The sequence below is a fragment of the Rhinichthys klamathensis genome, unplaced genomic scaffold (assembly GCF_029890125.1).
Source record: "Rhinichthys klamathensis goyatoka isolate OS25496 unplaced genomic scaffold, OSU_Roscu_1.1 h1tg000222l_1, whole genome shotgun sequence".
NCBI classification, from domain to species: Eukaryota; Metazoa; Chordata; class Actinopteri; order Cypriniformes; family Leuciscidae; genus Rhinichthys; species Rhinichthys klamathensis.
The window spans coordinates 61976-83348 of NW_026606746.1; the positions used below are offsets into that span (position 1 = coordinate 61976).

A 21373-nucleotide genomic window follows, 5' to 3' on the forward strand; every position below is an offset into this window, starting at 1 on the left:
TCTACCAGACCATCAAAATCAGATATGTTTCTTATGCGACATTCAAAGGATGCATTCAAGTGTCAAAAAACAGCTAGATGGAGAAACAGAATGGAACAGGATTAAGTGCAATATGTGGTCTTGAGCTGAACTTGTTGAAGATGTTTTCAACTTCACATGCAAACAATCATGGTGCAAACTTTTGATGGGTACTCTATATAATCACATTTGAGATTTATGATGCATCTTACCAACAACAATAAAATGTCTCCTTTACAGTCAAATGCACAAGCAAAAGTACAGCCAAAAAATTAAAGTAACTGCCTATACCTATAAAAAAATGATAAATCTATGTACATTTATTGCATGGCTCGCTTTAAAAGACAAACCAATACTGTGATTCATTTCTCCGCATTTGTTGTTGATTGAACCATGCGTGTTAACACATTTAGCTCTGAAATGTCACTCATGGTTTGCAGCTGAATGCGAATGTTAGAACAGGAAGACAAACGACAAAGACAAAGAAAGGAGGTTGAAGCTTTCAAGTGTCAAAAAGGACACAAAAGCACAATAAAAGTGTCAGAAAATAAAACACATGATGTGATTGTTATATTCACAATCTTTTAGGGTGCTTTCACACTAGCACTTTTGGTGCACACCCGGATTTGATTGATGTCAGAGTTCGGTTCATTTGGATGATGTGAACTCTGTTTTCCGAACTCGGGTGTGCACCCGTGAACTGTACCAGTCCGCATAAAAACAGTAGCACCTCAATGCAGTACATGAGATCCACGGGGAGGAGATGGGTAGGATTAGGGGTGGGTTTAGGGATCAGGGGGCGGAGATTGGTAGGTTTAGATATATGTAAGGTGGGAGGAGTTGGATCTAGATCCGACTCCTCCCTGTGGATTTCATGTACTGCATTGAGGACCATCTCCATAAAAAGGGTGGTCTGGGGTACGGTTCATGTGAAATCAAGTACGGCTTGCTGCTGATATGAACGCAATCTTACTAAATCGCAGAAATGAACCGCTATTAATAACATACGATTTGATAAAACTACATGTTTGAGTGTGTTTCACTCACTTTCCTGACAAGCGTGACTGACCAACGGATTCTCATCCCAAGGCGTCATATACTGACGCTTTTGCCAAAGCGTCTGCATCCGACGCACATGGCACCCTTTAGCGTCAATATAACACGCTTCGGTTATGGGTAGGTTTAGGTCTGGGGTAGTGTTAGGGTTAGACCACTAGGAGGCGCCATATATCTGCGTCTCATATTGACGCTAAAGGGTGCCATGTGCGTTGGATATAGACGCTTTGGCAAAAGCGTCAGTATATGACGCCTTGGGATGAGAACGGGCTGGACTGACGTACTGCAAGCAGAGAGAATGTGTAATTTCTGATCTTTTTCAGCAGAAATGGACTCCTGTGTTCTTTAGAACATTTGCAGTACATTCGCGTCAGACAGACACAAGTGCCATAATGTGCTGATGCTTTGGAAACCAAAGGATCAAAAACCAAAATCTAAAAGTGAGGTGAGCACCGTTGTGCATTTTGCCACCATCTCCTGCGTCGTCGTAGCCATGCAACAAGGGGTAAACAGCTGCTGCTTTGATGCAGTTCGGACAGAAATAATATAATGTGAACACAATCCAAAAACTGGTAAGTTATGTTGCTTGTGGTTCCCCCCTCACAAACCTTTTCACATGATGAACACAAAAGACACAACCAATGGATACATTGGCACATTTTTATTCATTCATGTACACAGTACAACACACACACACAAAAATTTCTTTCTGTTTTACTCTTTTACTTTCTCCTCTAAAAAAAAAATATATTTACTTACTGTAAGATGTGTGTGACCATCATATGACAGTAAAACAGCACACACAAACCTTATTCTAATATGGAATTGTTGGAATGGTAAAGAGTGTTGGTACGTGACAGGAGGGCCTCCACTCAAGAATACAATATGATGAACAAGTCTAAGAATGTTTCACATATGGTTGAAATACCATCATTGGCCTAGAAAGATAACATTCTGGGAGTCAAGACTATAAAGGAGAAAGGATGCCCTCCCTTCACTGTCACACTCTGCAGCCACTCTGTATGACTGTACGAATGCTGGCCTTTTCTTGCAAGAAAGTAAACCTCATCAAAGACAATTGGAAATGTTTGTCTCTTATTCAGTGATAGAATTTTGTTTGCCACCGCACCTCCCTGAAGGTTCTGATGATAGAGGCGACGGTGAAGTGACTCAAGTTTGGCCTTACTCGTTGCCCAGCCTCCCTCATAGTCATACCATGGACAAGGACATGGTCAACTAAAGTGGCTTGAATTTCATCCGAGACTGCTTGTCTTCTTGCCCTTCCCTTTGCCCTTCCTCCTCCTCCTCCTCCTCCCCCTCTCCCTCCTCAACCTCTTCCTTCATGTCTTTCTGGATTCATAATTCCAAAACTCAATAAATTGATTCGGGCCCTTTTATCTATCTATTGAAGGATCTGATTGATGCGTGTTCAATTTTGACTCTTAGTGTTTCCACTTGGGTAATTGTGTGCTAACTGAGCTGAAGCTGTGCTGATTTGAGTGAACAATATTGAATACTAGTGCTTTCTAAATGACCACATGGTCTAGGCAATGAGAAATGAAGGGATTTGTGTGTAGAGATTTGCTGTGACAGTTCAACAAATCTGACTCACGTGTCAAAAACAGGGAATAGGCCTAGTGTTTATGGTTTAGTGAAATGGGTGAGCTTTTTGATAAATGGCATTATGGTTTTCAAATTTTAGTTTAAAAGCCTGGTTATAGTGTTTAAGCAATCGAGAAAAACTGTAAAAAGACTGGACATTCTTTAAAAAAATAATGATAAAAAATAAATAAATACAAATACCTTTTGTGATCCACATAAAGTAAGTGATAGGTTTTCAACAAAACAAGAGCAATTGAATAATGACAAAATCTTCAATTTAGGGTGAACTATTTCTTTAATGATGCAAAAAGTATCATTATTATCAATCATTCTCAAAGTAGGAAGTGGAGGATGGATGGAAAAGCGCTTCTTTCGAGTGTAAACAAAGCTAATTACCAGTTTAGTGCACTGCTGTAGGATGTAGGAGAGCGTCCTCAGAAACATCTGCTTTGAAATGAAGCGAGCCAAGAACTGACTCGCCTCATATTTCATAGCCCATTTGTGATAAGTTATCTAGTGGCTATAATGGAAAATGCTGCGTGGGATGACAACACTGCATGATAGATGAGTAACAACTCTATCTCAGATTTTAAAGTTTCCGTTGTCAAGAGTTTCTGTAGCAAGCCTGAGAAAGCAATGGCTTCTGAACCAGCCGTGCCCCTCTGAATATCCACTAAACCCACAGCCAATTATTGGTTTCCCACAATCCCCACTCAAACTCATTGCATATATCACAAAAGGTCCCGTAGGAAAAAGACAATCAACCTCCACTTAATCAAGTAAGCTAATAGAAGCACCTGAACCCTAGGGAGGGGACGTGGAAAAGGGTAAAAAAAGGACACAAGAGTGAATTTTACAAAGAGCTTTGAGAAAAGAGATAGGACAGTAATTTCCTTCAGGTTTTATTTTATAATGAACAGTTTGGGAGGATGGGTCATTTCCCCACACCTGACTTGCTGGTATTTCATCCATGGTGTGAGAGTAACACTACAGCAATAAGCTTCTTCATCCATCATTATGAACACTAACCTTCAGGCGGCCCTTTAGCTAACAACATCATTCCTCAAACTGCCCACGAAATGAGACTTACAACATCCCAGCCAGCCAGCACCACTACGGACTGTAGTAATGACTTACAACACGTGGCTTGCAAGTAAATAAATGGCGTCTTGTATTCTGACCTGGGAGAATGGTGTTGAAGCAGGGATGGCGCACATATTGACTGCAACACTGCGTTGAAGATAAATGAAACTGTATTACTGTAAAAGATGGATGAATTTGCTGTAGTGGTGTTTCAGTCGACTCTGATATGAATGAAGTGAATGAATCTTTCTTGCTCACTTCCATGCAGTCCTGTGGACTAACTAACTCAAAGTAGTGATGCTACTAACCTAACTACATTCTCAGAACCGTGACAGAAGCTCAGCCACATGATAGCTTTTCCAGTAAATCTCTCAGTACAGAGATTCCCAATCAAGGATAGTTTGCAAATATTTTCGTCTTGCTTTTTTAAAAGATATAAAACCGAAATGATGACTGAATTGCATTTAATTTTTAAATAAATTTGTCTTTCTCAGTTCTTAATGATAGCCCACAGAACTAAAACCTGTGAAAGACAAATTTTGGTGGCTCATTGAAGGAAGGAGAACCTATTTGTTTTGTTTTTATTCGCAGTATTCATTGTCTTAGTTTATACATGAATGACTGTAATAATATCCACTTTAATAAATTAAATGTTAGTGTTTTGAATTAATATTTTGGGTAAATGATAAAATGATTCACTCATAATTTAATTGGCATAATGACTCAAGCTAAAGAAAGTTATCAGTGAATTCATCTTTTTGGTGAACAGATTCAAAAGAGTCGAGCCACTGGGATCAATCAACACTATTAGTTTGTAGGTTTACTCTGAGCGACCTTTATAAGACAGGTCAAAAGGTGAACAGAGGGACAGGTAATGATGTAATCTGTTGTTCTTCTGCCTTGTTTGACAGAAGCGATTACAGAACAACAGATGTCCTGTTCATGTTCTGGTTGCTAGGGAGCAATATGCTAATGAGGATTGATCTCCAGCTCTGATAATGCAAAGAGTTTAGGCTGGCTCACTCTTGAAGAGTAACTGACTCTAATGCAGGGGAATTAACTTCCCCTAACACTGTAAACACCTGCATGAGATGAATTTGACCTGCATGAGATGACTGTGGCCCCAACAGTATTTGGACACTGATGTCACGCTTAAAAATGTATGAATGCATTAGGTAACAAAACATCAAAACTGCATCTGCAAACAAATTATGTTAAAGGTTTTTTTCAGATCTGACTTTTCTGACCCATTTTTGGTCACACTTTAGATTATGTTCCACCTTTGCCTCAATAAATGCCTAATTACTGCTTATTAATAGTTAGTATGGTAATTGTTCATTTTAGGTATTGGGTAGGATTAAGGGATGTAGAATAAGGCATTAATATGTGCTTTATAAGGACTAATAAAACAGCCAATTTCCTAGTAATATGCGTACTAATAATAAGCAGCTAGTTAGTAGTAAGAATTGGACCCTAAATTAATATCACATTAATTATGAACATGTTTTATTAACATCTAATTACTAGAGGGTTTCAAAATACTCAAAAGTCTATATTTTGAACAATATATCTATAGACCCTTTTTGCGCCGACGTTACAATTACATCAAAGGGAAAAAACAAAGGGAAAACTGGAGGCAGCCAATACAAACCAGCACAGATTCGGCTACATAAGGAGCTTAAAATGTCATCTTGTTGTGTCGTTGGGTGCCAGAATCGACGAGTACAGACTCCAATTTGAAATTTTATCGCATAATGTTTTCTAAACTATTGTGATTATTTGTGAATCATCTATGATTGTATTGTTGTGGATTGATTGTGACTAGACTTTTTGAAAAACCTTGTAAGAAAGAATAATCAAATACATAGTTTGAAAAAAAAATATTTCTAGAAAATATTCACATCATTAAAATTGCACTGTAATGTCACTCTTTACATGGTCGTCTTCTGGCCTTGACGCTGACTAGGCAAAACTTCAGATCGTACCACACAAGTCGTGTATGACCATTCAGCAAATAGTTATAGCCATCTAAAGATTTATATGCCCTCAGTTTCTCTTTATGCTTGGTTTCAGGTAGGTGTAGAAGTCAGGCCACTCAACTGGAGATAATCCTGTCAGATCCATTGACAGACTGTCAGATCCATTGTCAGATCCATTGAGTGAGCGTGTACGGGTCGGAAAATCTGGTTCCGTCCATTAAAAATGAACTTTTCCAAATAACAATCACGGTCCTGGACGGTGAGTGACTTTTTAGATTTTCTTGAGTCATTGTTAAAAAACAAGCTAACTAGCGTTAGTGAAGCGGCCTGAGGAATCGTTCTGCTTCCACCTAAGCTCCGCCCACACAAAAAAGTCACCATGTTTTAACTGAAAAGGGGTCTATTGTTCTATCATACTTGAATATCAATGGTTTAATGCTCTCATTAGCCAGTAATTTACTTCACAAAGGACGAATCATGTTTGTGGCTCATAGCTTTTGTACCATGGGTAATATTTTCTTTAGTATACCAGAATATTGTAAAGTTTCTTAGGACAAACTGCATTCAGTATCAACAATAACCAATTTTGGAAGTTTTCTCTTTTTAAAAGTATTTATTTTTCAACTCATGATATACTATGATTCATTATTGTCTTTTAGTGTTGTTTTCTTGTCTTTATCAGTACAGACCTTCAAAACATTTTAAGAACCACTGCCTTAAAGTGCAACTTCATAGCAACATAAACAGCCACCAGCCAGTTTAGGTATACCTTGCAATAGTACCGGGTTGGACTCCCTTTCACCTTCAGAACTGCCTTATTTCTTTGTGGAATATATTCAAAAAGGTGCGGTTAAAAAAAACAGTTTGAGATTATTTGATCTTTGTGACATGGTGCGTTATCCAGCTGAAGTAGCCATCAGAAGATGGGCACACTGTGGTCACTACATGATGAAACTGGTCAGCAACAACAATACTGTTGATACAATAATTAAACAATGCTCAATTGAAGGGACCCAAAGTGTGCCAAGAAAATCTCCCCCACACTACCACCACCAGCCTGAACCGTTGAGACAAGGCAGGATAGAATAATGCTTTCATGCTGTTTACGCGAAAATCTGACCCTACCATCTGAATGTCGCAGCAGAAATCGGTGGGGTCTTCTGACGGACCCCCGCGTCGAAAAAAAAACGTCAAGGGTACACCTCTTTCGTTGAAACTTGACGCCAGGGGTCCTTGACCATGCGTCAGACATTTGACGAGTAGGGTGTGAGTGTGTTGGTAGCCACCAAACAACATCTTTACTGCAGTTTTCTTTACTTCAATCTCAAAAACTTACAGAAACCTGCAAAATTGCACTGTGATCAGCGTCTTTTTTATTTCTGACAAATTAAGTTGCCACTGGGATCTTGTTGTTCCCTAAACCCCAGACACAGCACCTCCTTAATCTTTTAAAAATGGCTCTTTTGTAGGAAATTGTTTCTGTAAGGGGGCAATGCTTCCCAAATCCCTTTGAAGCATCTGCTGTAAAAAGGCTTTGCGCATCAAAGTTTCTCAATATAAGCTGGTGGACTAAATTGCATACTGTATCTGGCAATAAAGTAGGAGGTGAATCAAAACTCATACTGCAGTACAAAAGAGTGCTAGAGAGAGAGGGAGAGAAGGGATGGTGATTCGTTTTCATCTTCAGTGCAATGCAATAATCGTTTATATTCAAATCTGAGAAAAACAGTCATTAAAATCTCATTATGCACAGGGAAAAGATTTTCAGCAGTCTTGAGGCTCAAGAACAATTATTAAAAATCCAGATGTCCATAAAATACGTATGATTTTTCTTGCATCTTCATACAGAAAGAAAAGATTAATATGTCATATGTAGAATGGACAAAAGGTTATTCAGGTGCATAAGCACTCCCTTTAGATTACGGAACAAGCACTATTTAGCTGCCACTTTGACTTTATTTGAGTAATGGAACTTGCAAACCTGACAAGGCAGTGGGTACAGGCTACAGGCTACTTTAAGTCACATTAGTATAGAGTTATCGGCATGTCAGCTGCATCTACTTGAATCACGGTCTGAAAAGACAGTTTCTCATTAAGTTCCTCAAAAACAGAAGACAGTATGTTTGAAAAAAATATATCTACAGTAAGGTAAGCCATTACTGGCTGCTTTTTTTCAGGATTACATAACAGATTTTTTTCCCCCTCATGATGTTTATTTCGGTGATGCTATATCTGTATTGAAGAAATAGCCTACCAACAGCAACATTTGAAAACATACATAATGCTAGCCCTAACAACAACAACAAAAAGATTTTTTTTAAAGTGTGACAGTACCATGGTACGGTCATCGTGATTTTGAAACATACTGTAAGACATGTTCATGGATCCTGGAACAACATTACTGTCCAAAATGTAGTCCTAACCCTATCCCTACCCCTAAACCTCACCCTACCAATAACTTATCCCCAAATGCAGAGGGAAATAATAGATGAATAACACTGACGTAGAAGCACCTAACCCTGGCTGTAAGCCTTAACTTGACAAGCTGTAAGCTTGTCCCTCAAATCTGATTGGTTGACTGGAATTTTGTTCCAGGATCAACAAAGATTGTGATCCTGGAACATGTTGTACTTGGTGAAATCACGTTCACCACCATGGTGCAGTGAAGGTATCAGATGGTAATACCATGATATTCTGTATAACATGGTACAGTATGACCATATTTAGGTATGGTTTACACTGTATATAGGAATTTAAAGAATAGCATGGGTCATATTCCATGCCCAAAAAGCATGATAGTTTTTACTCTATAAAGCCTAATGTATCATATTTGATACACATAGTAAAATAAATGGAAGAATAACTTTTATATTGTTAGTAATATCTCAAGATGAACACTTTACTTGATTATTTATTAATAATTTTTTAGAAAATGAATCTTAAAATATGAGTATCAAAAAGGATACACCATGCTTTAAAAAGATGATCTCTCAATCATCATTCTGGTTGGTTACACTTTTTTTTAAGGTGATGTATCAAATATGATACTATAATATAATATGTATCAAATATAATATAATATTATTGTATACAATGACAATACAGTTATTAAGTGCTTATTTAACATGCAATGGTCTAATTTTCTATCAACAATTAGTCCTTTTTTGTTGTTGTGTATACTATTGACCAAATTTTAGGGTTAGCTTAGCTTCGATACTACTTTAAGGGAAATCAGTTATTCAAACTCTACGCTTCTAATCTTTCCCTCCCCACCATGCGGTTCTCATTCAACCTCCCCTAATAAGCGTTCAGCTTGCTCAATTTTATTTTGCACAGTTCAGGTCAGATGTGATTTAAATGCTAATTCACTTAGCCTCTCCAGTCCCCACAGCTGCATTGTTGCTGCAGTGCCACTGCAATTCTGTAAAGCCCCGGCAGCGCTCCAAACGACAGATCACGCACACTGTATAAGCAGATTGTCATTTGCTCTTTAGCTGAGCATGAGCAACCCAGATAATGCACCACTGGCTCCGAGATGTGTCGGATGCCACTCCAGCCAAACTTCACAAATCATGATGTAAATTCTTACTTGCTCTGCACAACAGGGGAGTAAATATTAATTTCATATTGTTCCACTGCATGCTATATGTAATTGTATTTCAGCATATACACTCTCTATGACATCATTATAATTAAAATAATAGAATAGATGTAAATTAGTTTGGCTTAGATAACGGTCTCCCCTACAAAGGGAAACCAACTGCATATCCAAATACTGATTATTTACAACCTCTGCCGTCAAGCAAATCAGATAGGAGTAATGGGACAACGTCATACAACGTAATTAATCTTCATGAAAAGAAGAAATTAGAAAAAACTTTAGTCGGGGGCAGCCCTAATATAGATGGCCTTAAAGGTACCAGATGGAAGCTACAGTATAAGCCACTGAACAACAATAATGATGTCATGGGTCTTTAAAGAGCTATGCTCATAATTTGTGCTCAAATAGAAAAATGCTCAAGAACAATATAATGGTTATATTCTACTACCAAGCTCTACTGAACACCAGTCTAACGTCAGAAGTCCAATCCCAGTGCTGTACCGCATGAGAAAACAAGCTGTAAACACTTCCCCTGATTTCCTGAGTGAGGAATCATCAGGACGTGTTCTCCAGGGCACAATCCACCAGTGAGAACTTCTACAACCTGTACACTCACTCACCAGCAAACCCACAGAATAGATAAAAATAACCGCTGCCAGTGATAGAGTACGAACGAGAGGGAGAGATTAAGAGATGGAGGCGGAGGCCAGCGAATAAGTGAGAGATGCAGAAATGCAAGTGTAAGACTCTGGAGTGAAGAATAATCGCTCCCAGCTTTTTCCACGGAGGTCTTCTGTCCCTGTTTGTACTGTAGAAACAACATAGGGAGGGGAGGACGCAGAGGGGAAAAAATAAAGTCAAAGAGAATCTTGATGAGACAGAATAAGAGTAGGATGGGGACCAAATTTTAAAGGATGGAATCTGCCAAGAGTTAGTGATTTAACCATACTGTATCTCCAACAGCCCATTGGAGATACAGTATGGTTAAAGCGCTAACTCTTGGTAGATGCCACGGCCGCTGTCCTCACAGGTCTGAGGGGGTATATTAATAGGCATTGCGCCACTTTAGTAAGCTGTGCCCGCTGGCATGTTTAACTGCCAAAATGACATGGCAAAAGATCCCAATGTTTCTCTGTACAATGTGTAAATACCTCTTTAATACTCTGAATTGAATTATGAACAATGTTAATGTATAATTCAGCCATTTATATGATGAAATCCCTCGTAATTCATATTTAATCTGGCCACTAAGCACAAAACAACTTTGAGCTAACCACAATAAATGTTTCATGGCAGAATTCAAAGTACAATCAGAGGTGAAATGTTCAGATCAGCGTCCTCGGATTTTTTTTATTTTTTTAATTCAAATTGAGAATAATTATGAATGTCATATCAGCACAAGAGAAAGACAATGACATCAAGCAGAGCAGATTGTGAACTGTGAAACCATTGATTTTAGTTTACCTAATCATGCAGCTGAATCACAACTACTGTATACACTGAAGTGCTTGCTGAGGTGTGAAGTGGTTTAATCGGTACATACTATAAACAGTTGTAGGTGACGTTTAGCACTGAGGCAAGTAAAGATATAATTAATGCGTTGCTGAAACTAATGATGCAGAATATGCATAAATGTCACAACAGCACACATCAGATCCTGAGAAAATTCAGCGAATCTTCTAATCAAACTGTGCAACTATCCAGTTTCCCTACAGCAGTGTTCGCATGGTTTATGAAAAGTTTTCAAAACTTTCATAAATTACTTTTTATGCATTTTTTTTTTTTGGTCATGATCTCAACATAGCAAAATATGTTTTCTCAGGAATGACTCATCTCTCAAAATACAATATTTTATATATGCTTATATACAGTATAAATACAATACTCTTTTTTTCTTGGCTTGGCAGTAACAAAGGCCACTTATTTCACAAGAAAATTAAGTTGTGATAACAAGAAAACAAAAGAGAGAAAAAAGAATGCATGGCCTCTAAACATTTTTTTTTTTAATCTCTAAATCCTTTTGCTAAAACTGCAGATATGCACCAATGTTCAAAGTTTGGGGTTAGTAAGATTTTCTTTTAAAGAAATTAACACTTTTATTTAGCAAGGATACATAATGTTGATTAAAAAAAAGGAAAGGACATTTTTAATGCAACAAAAGATTTCTATTTCGAATAAATGATCACAGTTTCTACAGAAATATTAAGCAGCACAACTGTGTTCAATGTTGATAATAAAAATAAAGGTTTCTTGAACAACAAATTAGCATATTTAATGATTTCTGAAGGATCATGTGATATTGAAGACTGGATTAATGGCTACTGAAAATTCAGAATCTTCCGAACTCTTGAAAGGCAGAAAGAACTAAACCATACCTTTTACCATATCCTTACATTTTCAACACACTTTAACAAAGACATACCGTTTGATAAGAACACTGTGTGTGTGATCACACATGGGGAATTGGTCTGAATTGGCATGAACGCAGTATAGTCCAACTGTCCTTTAATTTGGCTGTAGCTCACTCGCAAATACTTACATTTCCATGCATACTTGAATGTAGGTGCGTTGTTTTTGATCTACACAATTAATAATTAAGCAAACATTCACATTAACAAATATGTATTGTCAACTATGCACCAAAAGCCAAGATAACATTTTGTCTAATGGGTTATCCCTCGTCATAACTTCCTTGTGTTTTTAAGTTGTTGAGAGAAATCGGCTTGTCACAGAGACACTGGAGTGCTGGTTAATTTATGCAGTCCCTGCTATTCTTACCGAGTGAGATGAATAAATGACAAGGGTGGGCAGGGTAGTGTAGTGTAGTAGAAGCAGACGGGCAGCGAACTGTAACTCTTGTTCTCATACAGGCTGCCAAGAATAAGCCTGATGTTACTGTACAGCCAGAAAGTCATCTCTCTTTTTTCCTGGCTGGAATAAGCTCTTTGTCTCTCTTTCTCTCTGCCTCTCAGCTTCCTGTAACCTCCTTCCCCTGCTTCCTCCTTTAGTCCAATACTCCAATTTACAGCTCATATTAATGTTTAATGAGGCTATGACTGAGCAAAACAGCACATATATAATTTTTAACAGTATATAACATCACAAGTAGGATAAGTGTGCACAGGAAGCTTGTACTATTAAAACAAAATTGTACAAGATTGTGGCAGAAAAGTGAGTAATGTTGCCATTGCAGGCAATATGTAACGGTAGAAAGCCAATGTCAGAATCTAATGTTTCCTTAACATCCTGTCTACTAAGATTTCTTTATCTGGTTGGTTTTTATAGAATATAGTATCCTTTACTGTCCATCCTACAGTCTTCACTGCATCTCAGTGGTTGAAATGAGTAAATTAATATAAAAAATCATCCAAAAATATCTTTGGATAAAAAACTTTTTAATGTAGAAAAGGCAAAAACTATAATATATATATACTGTATATACACACTCACCTAAAGGATTATTAGGAACACCATACTAATACTGTGTTTGACCCCCTTTCGCCTTCAGAACTGCCTTAATTCTACGTGGCATTGATTCAACAAGGTGCTGAAAGCATTTTTTAGAAATGTTGGCCCATATTGATAGGATAGCATCTTGCAGTTGATGGAGATTTGTGTGATGCACATCCAGGGCACGAAGCTCCCATTCCACCACATCCCAAAGATGCTCTATTGGGTTGAGATCATAGTGACTGTGGGGGCCATTTTAGTACAGTGAACTCATTGTCATGTTCAAGAAACCAATTTGAAATGATTCGGGCTTTGTGACATGGTGCATTATCCTGCTGGAAGTAGCCATCAGAGGATGGGTACATGGTGGCCATAAAGGGATGGACATGGTCAGAAACAATTCTCAGGTAGGCCGTGGCATTTAAACGATGCCCAATTGGCACTAAGGGGCCTAAAGTGTGCCAAGAAAACATCCCCTACACCATTACACCACCACCACCAGCCTGCACAGTGGTAACAAGGCATGATGGACCCATAGACCAACGCTACTTTTGCGTCATCGAAGGGTAACGCCCCTTTTTGGGGGAAAACAAACGGATTCCCCCGAGAACAGAACTCGCTCTAGATCTGCTAAGTTTCTTCAAAAATGGCACAAACATACACACTCTCTTTGCCGGCCGAGGACCGTGGCGGTATTTAAATAAGCTACTGGATACGGGGTTACAGAGGTGTCCCTTTTAAATGGTCGAAAACTGGATTAATGACCCCACGCAGTGGCCAAATATGGACTATTCAGACATCTAACGTTACCACTATCTCGTGGAATCACCAAGTAAGTAACGTTAGCCTATTTTTTTTGTCATTAACACACTCACAGTATGACAAACTAGACGATGAGGCCATGTCACTTGGATCATATTTAACTTCATTTAAGCTATTGACATAGTTTTGTTGACTAGCTATACTGCTACTATACTGTTGAAATAGTGGCAGGCTAGGACTAAAGTGGACTTGGCTGGTTTCTACTTGTGTCTAGAAAGTGCTAGGACTTTGAAAGTTGTAAAAAAGGTTTACAGTGTACGGCAAAATATGTATAGGACCTATGTATGTATGGGGCTATCAAATTGGATGTTGTGACATTAGGCTACGCTATCCTATCTAGCCTAGAAGGCTTTATCTACTGCCGTTCGTGTTGTTACATGTAGCCCAGAGCAGTGCTCGTCGAAAAGTCATATAGGCCTAAAGCACTTTCTAGACACAAGCAGAAACCAGCCAAGTCCACTTTAGTCCTAGCCTACCACTATTTCAACAGTAAAATCAGTTAACAGCCAATTAGCGTGCCTAGTGAGAGCTAATCACATAACGTTAGCTGCTAGCAGCTTCGTCTTTCTAACTAGTATAGCTAGTCGACAACAAAACTATGTCAATAGCTTAAATCAAGTTAAATATGATCCAAGTGACATGGCCTCATCGTCTAGTTTGTCATACTGTGAGTGTGTTAATGACAAAAAAAAATAGGCTAACGTTACTTACTTGGTGATTCCACGAGATAGTGGTAACGTTAGATGTCTGAATAGTCCATATTTGGCCACTACGTGGGGTCACTAATCCAGTTTTCGACCATTTCAAAGGGACACCTCTGTAACCCCGTATCCAGTAGCTTATTTAAGTTTGTGCCATTTTTGCTATCAAGAAACTTAGTAGATCTAGAGCGAGTTCTGTTCTCAGGGGAATCCGTTTGTTTTCCCCCAAAAGGGGGCGTTACCCTTCGATGATGCAAAAGTAGCGTTGGTCTATGTTCTCATTCTGTTTACGCCAAATTCTGACTCTACCATCTGAATGTCTCAACAGAAATCGAGACTCATCAGACCAGGCAACATTTTTCCAGTCTTCAACTGTCCAATTTTGGTGACTGTCCCTCTTTTTCCTATTTGTAGTGGAGATGAGTGGTACCGGTTGGGGTCTTCTGCTGTTGTAGCCCATCCGCCTCAAGGTTGTGCGTGTTGTGGCTTCACAAATGCTTTGCTGCATACCTTGGTTGTAACGAGTGGTTATTTCAGTCAAAGTTGCTCTTCTATCAGCTTGAATCAGTCGGCCCATTCTCCTCTGACCTCTAGCATCAACAAGGCATTTTCGCCCACAGGACTGCCGCATACTGGATGTTTTTCCTTTTTCACACCATTCTTTGTAAACCCTAGAAATGGTTGTGCATGAAAATCCCAGTAACTGAGCAGATTGTGAAATACTCAGACCGGCCCGTCTGGCACCAACAACCATGCCACGCTCAAAATTGCTTAAATCACCTTTCTTTCCCATTCTGACATTCAGTTTGGAGTTCAGGAGATTGTCTTGACCAGGACCACACCCCTAAATGCATTGAAGCAACTGCCATGTGATTGGTTGATTAGATAACTGCATTAATGAGAAATTGAACAGGTGTTCCTAATAATCCTTTAGGTGAGTGTATATATATATATATATATATATAAATAATTTATAAATGTAAAAACCACAACCAAAGGGAAAAAAATTATACGTGTTGGTTAAGTGATACAGTTTTCAAGGGGACCCATGTTCAAATTCAGATCTAATAATTAAATATTACAGTTATAAAATAAGTTGAAATGACTAAAACTAAGACTGATTAAAGCTAAATAGAAATATAAAAAACAAAAACAAATAAAAATGACAACAACACATAACAAAATTATAAAATTATTGATGGTAAATCAATAATACTAAAATAACACTATATACTGTATTTTACAAAATACACTTCATACACATGCCCCAAGAAGTTCCTATAATCTCTATACTATGAATATAAGGGCCAAAAAGAAAAGCAAGAAATCTTTGCTCAACTTATTGTGGATTCCTGTAACGAAATAAGTCATCAAAGCGGAGAAGCATTGATTGTCTTTACACACAAGGTCTAGAACAGCAGAATAGAGCAGCAGAGTGCCAGAGAGAAAGAATAAACCTATCTCTCTCTCCTCCCTTGCTCTATCAGAACAAAAGAAGCCATTGCTGCTCAGTTGGCCGGGAGCGATCCAACCTGCCGACCAGGCACAGTGAGAAATTGATTTGCGTTGTATTATTCAGCAACAATTTGTTCAGTCAGATACTTTTACTGTCTTTTCTTTATCTATCCCTCATCCTTTCTGCCCCCATCACTCTGTATGTGTGTTTGACTTGGATCAGTACTGGAAAGAGAGAAAATAATGTTTTGAGAGAGGCAGCGGAGGGAGCGTACTCTAATCCCAGGGTGCCGTCAGTGAGCGTGCAGTGAGAACAGAGCGAGCAATTCCTCCGGCAGGGTGCAGAGCTAAAAATACAGGGAGATATCCAATGTTCATCCAGTATCCACCGTGAAGAACAAACGGGAGATCAGCGGCCTCCTTCACCTGACCGGTCTTAGGGTACATTTACACGACAACTGTGTTCTTCGCGTTTTTGAAAAGTTCTGCGTACATACGACAATGTTGTCAAAACAATCCCCATTCATACGGATCTGCCAAAATGACACACAAAAAAATATATTATGCATGCCAAGCAAGCCAGTAGTTGGCGATGTCACTTTGTAAAGAACCACTTGACTACGCACATACACATTCTTCTACAGTGCCAGACTGAACATGCAATAGAGTGGTGCACAGATGACATATTTTGTAGGCCAAAACATGGAAACAAGTTAGCATTTTAGCACTTCCGGTTCCATTGTCCTGAAGTCAATGGGTTTTTGGTTATATGCCTGAAATGAGGTCTGTGGCGAACACAAGCTCAAGATATTTGCACGGTTTATTCTATGACATAAAATGTAACTTTTTTACTTGTCCTTTTACTTGTAAACCTTTTACTTGTCTTGAAAAAGGTGGTTACTAACAAGTGGCTAAATGGGGACTAGCGGTTGACGGGGACATTAAACTGCATCAGCCGAACAGGTAAACTCATCTACTCACTAGTCCGCAATCACAGCCTCCTTGTGTTTGTAATCGCGCTCTTGAAAACTAGTATTGACTCAAACTAGCTTGGAAGCCAGCCGAACTTAGCCCCGCCCACAACATTTGAGGATGGGAAGTTCGGTCTGGACTTGATCCGTTGAGAAGTAAGTATGCCCGAACCAAAGCTGTTCGGACCAATCAAATTGTCAGGGCGGGCTTTATATGATGATGAACAGATGATCAACAGTAACGTAATCATCCACGTCACCAAAGAGCGCTTGGGTTGAATTCGTTTACAACAAAGACTGGCTGCCGCTGGAGAATTTAGATATGTAGATTCAGCCATCGCGTCTGTTATAGAAGATGTAGACAGCGCATTCATTTTAAAAGAGGAACAGAGAACCGCGATCAAGGCATTTGTCGATCGGAAAGATGTTTTTGCCGTCCTTCCTACGGGATTTGGTCTATCCAATTGAGTGCAGAGGCTTTTTTTTTTCCTGGTTCGGTTGAAAGACGCCCCATAATCACAGCCCAATGGAGCAGTATCAGACTCACATTCTGACTAGAATCTGAGTATGACGACGTCAGGCTAAACTCAAACCCTATCAAAACCTCAAATCCTATTGGGTTTTTGTTGAGAGAACCAGTGTGATGCTAACTTCCGGGTGGGCCTACAAGATTACGTCATCCCTGCACCAATCTATATGCATGCGGATGATGTCACCATTTTCACATATTCACATTTTTGTAGTTTACATGGAGACGATAATGGCATCGTTTTCAAAAATTTGCACTTTCAGGCCCCCAAAACGCTGTTGTCGTGTAAATGAACTGCCAAAATATTTAGTTGAAAACTGTCGTGACTCGTGTAAACGTCCCTTTAAATAGTTCACCCATAATTGAAAATTCATCTACTTACTCTCATGTCGTCCAAAACCATTTGACTTACTGTCTTCCATAGAACATAAAAGTAAATGTTTAACTCAATTCCCAAGCTGCTCTTTTCTCTATAATAAAAGTGAAGGGGGACCCTTCTGATCCTTGCACAAAGCTATCACAAGGAAACAGAAGACTTGGAATGTAATGCACAAGGTGTACATTACTTTTATGGCGATTTTTTGTTGTTGTTGTTGTTGTTGTCTTTTTTGGAGCCTGACTCACTTTCAATGAATAAAGGAGAGCAGCTTCTGCTAAATTTTCCTTTTTTGTTTCCAATGAAAGAAAAGAAAAGTCAGGTTTGAAATGACACAAGGGTGGGTAAATGCTTCATGTGTCTTAAAATTACTGAAATGTCTTTATTTTAATAAAACTGAAGAGTTCTATTGGGAGGTACTAACTGAAGTAGGCTATGTTCATTTACTGAGATATTCAGCCAAAAAAGCAACAACAAATAAAACAATTATTTACACATTAGTTTAGAGACCAATTCTCACTATTAACCAGTTACTTATTAGCTTGCATATATTACTAGCACATTGGCTGTTTATTAGTACTTATAAAGCACATTTTAATGCCTTATTCTGCATGACCATATATTCTACATCCCTTAATCCTACCCAATACCTAAATTTAACAACTACCTTACAAACTATTAATAAGCAGTAAATTAGGAGATTATTGAGGCACACACTGTAGATAAATTAATATAACAGATAAACATGTTAGTAGTAGTCTGAACACACTTCACCGGGACTAAGAATTATGCTAGAGTAGCAATATGTAAAATTTGTTTGGCTGAAATATCGAGAGGGTCACTGCCGAAGAACTTTTCTACAACTGGTTTACTTTATCACTTGAGAATACAAGAATACTGAATAGCTCAATTAGTTCATTTACCCAATTAGCTAAGTCTAATTGCTGAAACTTTAGTTTTGGTTTCTGTTTCAGTAAAAAAATAAAAATAAGTGCATTGATAAGTGTCCTAGATTAATTTTTACAAAATGTACACACTTCAGCTTGATGAGGTAATTAAAGCTTTAAAGTAAGCATGAAACAGAAATTGCGATCATCTTTTTCTTCTTTGTTGTGATGCATATCCAAGTGTATGGAGCCCAAGACATGAAATCTAAAAAAAAGGAAAAATAAATCATTACCATGAATTAAGAATTTCTTCCAATGATTTATTAATTTGTTCCCGCGTTTCAGTTAAGTCGTGGCATTGATTTAACGACAGGCGGGAACAAATTAATAAATCATGGGAAGGAATTACTACAACTTGGCCATGATTGACCTAAAACGTGGTAACAGATCAACTTATCAACCACAACCAACTTATCAACCACTATCAACCACAGTGTTATTGAAGTCCCCTTCAATAACACTGGCCAAATCCCAGAATCCACCTCTGTACAGTTATAACAGCAGCAGTTGTGTCTATCGATGCGCATGAATACAGCACAGACTTCAAGCAGTAGTTCAGATGAGAGGCGAGGTAAGGAGATTGAAGCACAGCAGTTATTGAGCAAAGTGCTGCCCAGAGGATATGGGGTATGTAATCCTTATCGATTCAAAAAGCGAATGAACGGAGGGGTGGGATGAGGGAACATAGGGAATGGGGGGAGGGGGGTTAAATCAACTGCAGTAAATCAACTTTCCTCCATCTTCCAAAATTAAAGAAAAGAAGAGATGATGGTAGGACAGGAGGTGATGAGAGAAAAAAGGATGGGATGGGAACGACATCAGAAGAAGGATAGAAAGGGCCTATAGAATCTTTTATCTATCTGATTGCTTAGAAATGTAACCACCTCTCCACAAAAAAAACAGAAGTATCTCGGGGTATCATTCATATTCATATACAAACAACATGGGATAAGTTACACAGTACACACCAAAGTTATTAACTAACTGAAATGAAGCTGACATCAAAAAAAGATGAAACCTTGAACAAAAACACAATTTAAAATGGCATCTATTTTCAATTCATTTTGGCTGAATATTATCCGCTGCCGAAATTTCAGGGCATCACTAATTTCAACACTGAAAACAATTACATGCTTTGGCTTTAACTCACACTGCGCCAGAAAGTTCGATTATGATTGGTCATTGCCTGTATTCTGAGATCAAATTTTTTGTTGTAGATTTGTATTTTCATGTCTGCTTCGTGTCAGAGTCCTGATCACCTTGTCTCGGTTTATTTTGTAATAATGCATTTTGGACTGTACAAGTACATGTTCCGGTACTTTGTGTTTTGGGGCTCTGTAATATGACAAAATAAACATGTACAAATAAAATATAAATATTAGATGAAAAAAACGGAAATTAAAAGAAATTAAAGCTAAATAGAATTAGAAATATTTAAAAATTACCAAAAAAATTACCAAAACTTAAACTAAAATTAAAATGAAAACTTAAAATATAAAAATAGAAGCTCATTCAAAATATTAATAAATACTAGGGGTGTAACGATACCCTCATGTCACGATTCGATACATATCACGATACTGAACTCACGATACGATATTATTGCGATACTCCAAGACATATGGTAAAAGGGTAACAAAAAATTTATTATTGATTACAATGCTAAATTTGATATTACATTGTGGGTTTAAATGAATAGTTTTGGACTTGGTGCTGAAACCCAAGGACAATGGTGACACCAGAATAACAATATTCCTGATTCTGAAGCTGAAAATACAGAATAATTTTAGACGAATATGCTTGCACTCTGTCACTGACTAGATATATTTAAAATAAATGTCAGGTAACATAAGACATTTGGCATTATCAGGACCCACAAATATCCCCCCACTGCATTATTATACACTATATTCAACAATATATATAGTAGTTTAATGTAGTACTGACACTAAAACTCTGTAAACTTTAATTTTTTTAATTTTTATTTTGGGGGAACTATCCTCGATACATATTGTCACTATCCACGATACGCATTGTTGCATTTTTCTATTGCGATATATTGTGGCACGATATATTGTTACACCCCTAATAAATAGTATATAAATAATACTAAAATAACACTGATACTTAATGTTTGAAGCTTGTTCCAATAGGTATCAGTAATACTGAGTGCATCTACAAGATGAAAATCCAGAAACCAAGTAGATGTCTTGCCAACGTTTATGTACAAGGTTGTACAACCCTTTATCAGCAACAAAAACAACAAAAAATACCAGAACGTTCAGAGAGACCAGAATCATCCCATTAAAGGATAGCTCTAAAGCAACAACACAGAGTCTCTTCCTCAGACCTGTGAGCATAAAATGAAATCCATAAGCAGAATTATCTGTCACTATAAAAACCTTGAGAGATGTTTCAAGGAAGCCTGTCTGGCTGTATTTGATTCTTTCTCCTCACCTTTTCAGCCCAGTATTACGCCATCATCTTCTCTGACTCATTTCATTGTCATATTAACAATTTATATTAGAAAAATTACTGTGTGAAATCTCAAGTAACTAGCTAGAAATCTCAAGCTAACGTTTTCTCAATTTTTTATCTCATCCTAAAACTTTAATCACTACAAATATTATGGCACACTAAATGTGCTCATAATAATCCTGATCTCTCTTTCAATTGTATAGCATGTCTTGGCTCAAAGCGCCACATCTGTCTTCTTGACCATCTTGCATGTGTGCGTAAGCGTACAGCATTGTGATCTGTATTCACAGCAGCTTTCCTTGAGG

At 38.0% G+C, this 21373-nt stretch overlaps 1 protein-coding gene across 3 annotated transcripts in view; it reads right to left on the reverse strand.

The window, feature by feature from the left end:
• The window catches only part of trpc5a (transient receptor potential cation channel, subfamily C, member 5a), an 82162-nt gene that overhangs the window by 21140 nt on the left and 39649 nt on the right, over window positions 1–21373 (reverse strand). The window lies entirely within an intron of this gene.